Source organism: Watersipora subatra, chromosome 3 (genome assembly GCF_963576615.1).
Source record: "Watersipora subatra chromosome 3, tzWatSuba1.1, whole genome shotgun sequence".
Classification (NCBI taxonomy): Eukaryota; Metazoa; Bryozoa; class Gymnolaemata; order Cheilostomatida; family Watersiporidae; genus Watersipora; species Watersipora subatra.
The window spans coordinates 44,612,636-44,618,635 of NC_088710.1; positions in this window are offsets into that span (position 1 = coordinate 44,612,636).

The following is a 6,000-nucleotide window of genomic DNA, read 5'->3' on the forward strand; positions in this document are numbered from 1 at the left end:
TTTATTAAAATAATTCATGGGCAAACACAAATTAATGAGCAATTACTATGTCGAGGACATATTGTTAAAATAGCATTTGAAGGATAACTCCAGCTCTCTTCTGCGATTGCTAATTGCGCACCCAAACATACGTAATTGTTCAGTTATATGGAGTGTGAAAGCACTGCTGGTTGAGAAGGTGACACTGCTGGTGACAAGTTTTCTGTACATACCATGGAGGAGTGAGAATCACAAAATATCAAAAATATTCATTATGTAATGTGTGCGAATGAGGCATTCTTGAGCTATGAATGGCTAAAAACATCTTTGCATACACAAAATATGTTTGCTATAAAAGAAGTTTTCAGTTATCATTTCCTGAATATAAGTGCATTAATAAAGCTCTCTGTGCACAAGATATAACGCTGTTTGAGCATCTATGATTGCGTTGACTAACTGTTGCCTTTTTTATTTTATGATACTTGTATGACACAATTTGGAAAACATTTTGATTTGTATTGACAATAATGCCAACAAAGTAATATTATAGATATAAGCAAATAATATTTAAAAAAGATATATATATATATATATATATACTTACGAGGGCTCTATTATGTTATAAGCTAATACAACATAAATAACGCGATCTATGAACATTTACGTTATACAGAATTTTAATTATAACAGCATTAGCGGAATGCCCGTCGTTGCACAGATATTAAAAATCAGATTATGAACAGTGACAGGTAATGTAGTTGCCTGCCACTTGCCATTAGCCTGGCACATTGCCAATGGCTAATTTGACTAAGCTTTTACTAATAAGAGCCGTGAGAACAAGCAAAAATGAGGTTGTGCCGTAACGGAAAGCGGTTGCATATTTTCACCCAAATACAAACATATATCGCCCAATAAATTACTTTAGTATCCATATTAATGTAATCACTTAAAGTAGTTTAATTGGTTAGATATTTGCCTGGTGAACAAGAGGTGCCGAGATCAAATCCATAATGAAACGAACATTCTATTCCTAAGTTTTAATAGTTATAGCTGGACAAACCAAAACACACACAGACAAGCAAACTTTGAGATTTACATGTATATACATGTATATACATGTATATATAGAGTAAAATACTTGTAAAACGCCTAATCCGTTCCAAGATCTTTCCAAACTCACCCATTTGGCAAGAGAAAGGAAAGTCTTGACTTCACTTTATTTTGTTGGCTATACCGTATCTGCAGTTTTATTGGCTTGCATCGACAGCTTTTTCCCTTTTTCTGAGCAATTTCATTAGATATTTATAGACTCCAATGGCTCTAATTTTACAACAATTTTATGGGCAATGCGCATCTTTGATGTTTATTTACATTGACTTGCTTATTATTTCTAAACAGCAAAGTTTATTCTACAAAGTAAATCTACATGTAATTACAAATATTTTGTGCGTCTACAATAAAGCAGAACAACAAAATATTTTATTATAAAAAGCGATACTACCAGTTCGTCGTCTATCTGTGTCTAGACGGTCAAGGTTAAAATAAAAGAACTTTCGACGGTATTCCATCTCGGATCTTTTGAAATCGGTCGCCTTTAAATGTTTATGAATAATTCCGCAGCTACCTATTCTCTGTTTTGTTGACACATCTGATGATCTATCACACTAGAATGTCATGGAAGTTGTATATAAAATAAATATAACGCTATATGGTGTCATTTTTTCTCTCGCAAGTGTTGCAAAATAAATTAACATTTAAATCGAATTTGAAAACTTACTAAAATTTACACTTTATGTAATATGAAATTTTTTACACAGTACAAAGCAAAGCCTTCCCATAAAACTTTACCTTATTGAGAATTTATGTTGTAGTAGGTATACATTGTTCTAGTATCTGGTTGGGATATGTGGATGGTGACAAACGGATAGATGTTCTCGCCAGTTGATTTGGTTTATTCGCTTTATCCGTTTGCTTGTGCCCTGTATACAGCAAACCATGCATATAAACACAACAAGAATGTGCACAAATATTAAAAGATATATACAGGGTGATTAGTAAAAAACAGGCAAAAGCATTAATTGAATTGAACATATAGTATTAACACTTATAATAGTTAGGAGATATCCTCCAAACACTAGTAAGACTTGCACCAGTTTAAGTAGTTGAGATAAACTAAAGACTAGCTGTTGTGAATCATATGGTCAGTAAATATAGCATTCTGGAATATAACAATCAAGTCCATTTTAGGACGTGTGCAAAAAGACTTTAAAAAAGTACAAAATTACATGTAGTTGTAAAAAAAACTAACTTACTATAAATTGGGATGTTCCTTATGAGAAGTTGAAGTTTGCACACTCTCAAATAGTCCTTTAGGTGGCCTTGCAAAGCAACTAGTGACTAGTGTTGGCAGATAAACCGTTTATATAAGTTCAAGTCAGAGGTACGTAATCTCAATGCTTGTAACAAACAGCTAAGCTTGCTAGTTTAATGACACACAATAACACAGCTTGTAGCAAATCTGAAACATACATTATGGGAGCATCTACTGTACACAAGTAAAAGAGCCTTACAAGAGATTCGAGCAAATAGTATTAGTTATGGAAAATAGTTGTACTTATCTTTACAGCTACTGTCAGTTTCATGACCTGTTCTGTCAATCACCAGGTAGCAGTTTGATGATTGATAGAACAGGTCATGATGCAGAGACCAAAACACATTACTTTGCTTAATGTTTGCAAATCCATATGTGTCAGTAAAGAATACCTATGAGTGTGAAGGATCTCCAGAGATTCTCTCTTGGGTTCTAAACAGCTCTTTTTTATAAGAGTAGTTTTGCCCTCTTCTTCCTGGAAGTCGGTTGGTCTCTTTGGTGTCGGCCAGCGATCAATCTGATCGCTGGCCGACACCAAACTGGCAGTAACTGGTAATTTCATGAATATGAAGCAAAAAACTATTATTAGCAAAGAAGTTGCCGAGACTTGGTGAAGTAATAGATTAAGTGGGTAGCTACAAGAGTCAGCACCATGTGCACAACATCACGTCGCTGTCAAGAGGCCAAATCTTGGTAAACTTTTGCATAGAATGAGCCGGTGAGAAAAGACTCCAACAATGATTTCAGCTCTGTCAATGTCACGTCTGACAGCTTTGGCCTGTTGCTGACAAGCCACTCTATCCCTCTGGGTAACTAAACAAAAAAATCAGAGCACGTTGTCACAATAAAGGACAAAGAACTTATCAATAAAATCTCTTTCTACTGCAAGAAGAAATTAAAGTCAAGTATTTGTGTGATGAAGTTTTTAAACTGACCGATACATGAACTGACATTGATATAACAAACAAAGGAAATCACAAACACACAATAACTTAGCAATGACAAACCTCATGATGATAGTCTATGGTATTGTCTAGCCGGTCCATTCTCACGTGACTGATTAGCTTTTGCTCCAACAACTCATAAACTCCTGCCTCATGCTGAATTGTTTTTTTAGGCAGTGTAAATGGACTCAGAAGGAGCAAAGGTATAGTTGGTATCACGGGTTTGCTTTGCAAAAACAACCTCAACTGCTTCCAGAATGTTCTCCAGTGATTCTACAAATAGAGAATATAATGAACCATATTATGTTCCACTATAGTCCTGATATATTTTCCACTCTTCCCATTATCTGTTCGCTAGACATGATGGCTTATAATTAAGAAGTCAGTGTAAGTCTCAAATAGGAAACAAAGAGAACAAAAAGTGACCAGATTGTCTCGTATGAAGCTGTAGATGATTGAATCAGGTTAGCTTTGTACTTACTCCAAAGTAATTCGGACCGGCATCACTGTGAGATACGTAGCTTCAGACTAACCAACTTCATTCACGAGTTTATTAAAATCAAATCGAAGTACAGCAGAAATCTTATTTTTTTAAATCAAATTGCGTGCTGCTGCACTGACTGGCTTCTTATACTAATTTACTACATTTCACTGAGGCAATAATGTGTAAATGTTGGTAGCTGTATGGTTGATGTCTAACATTGGTCGATGACAGTTTTTGTAGGGCTTTTTCTGTGACAGTAAAACATTATAAATGGTCAATCATTTGAATATTTTATATGTAATGTCATTTTTGTCTCTCTGATCAGTGAGAGATTACCAGAAATCTAAAATGGTAGCATTCTAGTTGTACAGAAATGTAGGTATAACATCTCAATAAAGTCTACCTTCGCTACGAGAAGTCTTCTTAAGAACAGCTAGTATGTACAACAACTGCTATATTATTATAATGCAAATCAATTATAATCAATTTGATAGAAATTGTCTTTCAGCAAACCGCATGTACATCAAATGATAAACTTACATGAACACTAAATTCAGCATTAGGTCTAGGTAGTATACAAATCCAGTTTATAAAAAAATAAAAAGCTTACAGTGTCGGGATCCTCAGCAAAAGGTAGAAGTGCAAGAGCCATGTTAGCCCCAAACAATGAGGGGTTGCAAGCTGCTAGATTGAGAAAGTATCGGACAACTAAGTATACAGACCCCAAACCTTCTGGTTTTCTATGGTAACTGTGTAGTGTCTTAAGAGCTTCCCCTATAAAGTTTGACACGATTAGTTTAAAGAAAGTGTTAACAAGTTTTAACAATAAAAGTCAGGGAGACAGCTTGAGATGATTTGAGAGGTGAGACAGCAACAGATCATAGGAAAAAGGAGACATATCAATGCATCTGCTGACAAGACCCATATATACAAACACATCATCTGGAAACAAAGGGGCTGCCAAGTCCATGTCATTTACATCGCCTACAACATCTACTAAATAATTCTCTGAATCAGATGAGTTGTTGTTATTATTTTGAGTGGCGTGTTGTTGAACATTAGCATTTGAAATTGATGGTTACTGTGAGGACCTTCTATTTCTTCTCCTCCGTAATAATTGGGAGACACGTGGACGACCATTGCGACGACGCGGTGTTTTGGGAGGTTGTATGTTCATTGTAGTTGTCAAGTTGTTTTGAAATGAAATTCAAAAGGTCAATTATGCAAAACAAAAGGTTGCATAAAAATGAGACCTTGTTTACTACTATTTCAAACTTATGTTTTACAACAATAAAGTAAATATTAATTCAAGCTGTAGGCCTAACCTACTGTACGTAATTTAACTAACAACAGCAATAATGAAATATGTTTATTATATCTCTGAAATGCAATATTGAAAGTAAAATGGCAAGCTGCCAAGTAATATACAGTTTGAAAGTTGGTTGTGTTGAATGTAGAATGGTTTTGACAGCGATATGTAACAGAAAGCAAGCATTAGCATTCATGCGTTTGGAAGTTTTCTGCAAACTGGAATGAAATAAAGAAATATTTTTGTCACAAAGGGGCATTGTAGTTCGACCCTAGCTTGTAGATAAGATGTAAAGAAATCTGGCTAATGTTCTAGATAATTTAAAAACTTTTGGTAATTGGACAAAAAACGTAGGCTGATAAACTGTGTACCACATGTTCATACCTGTAAATCGGTCTACGCCTCAAACAGTCTACGTTTATTACAGAAACCTTTGGCAAATAGACAATGCTATAGACTGGTGAAATGTGCACGTTTTTCTTATGAAGTTTGGACGACTTAATGGTTATACTATTTGTCGCACGGCCTTATTGACGTTTCGTTGGCCGGTCTTAATTTTGATTAAAAAACGCTTCTTAAGTTTCTATTTCGATTTTAGGTCGAATTAATCTGTCTATTTATGTGTCATCCGCTCAGATGGGTTAGTTTTAAGATATTGCGGTAACCTTTCAAAGGCTTGGTAACATATTTAATAAGGTTTATATGTATTTTGTATCATTATTATACTTAAACGACTTTGCAGAAAAATGATTAAATGTGTTGAAGAAATTTCGGTACAAGGGTTTGGTCACGCCGTTGACGGATATTTTTTCGGGAGTTGTGTGCACATATGCATTTATCATAAATCTCCCAACCAATCGCTCCGCTCTTAATTGGTCGTGGGGTTAAAATGAAAGTGATCACTTTTTATTAC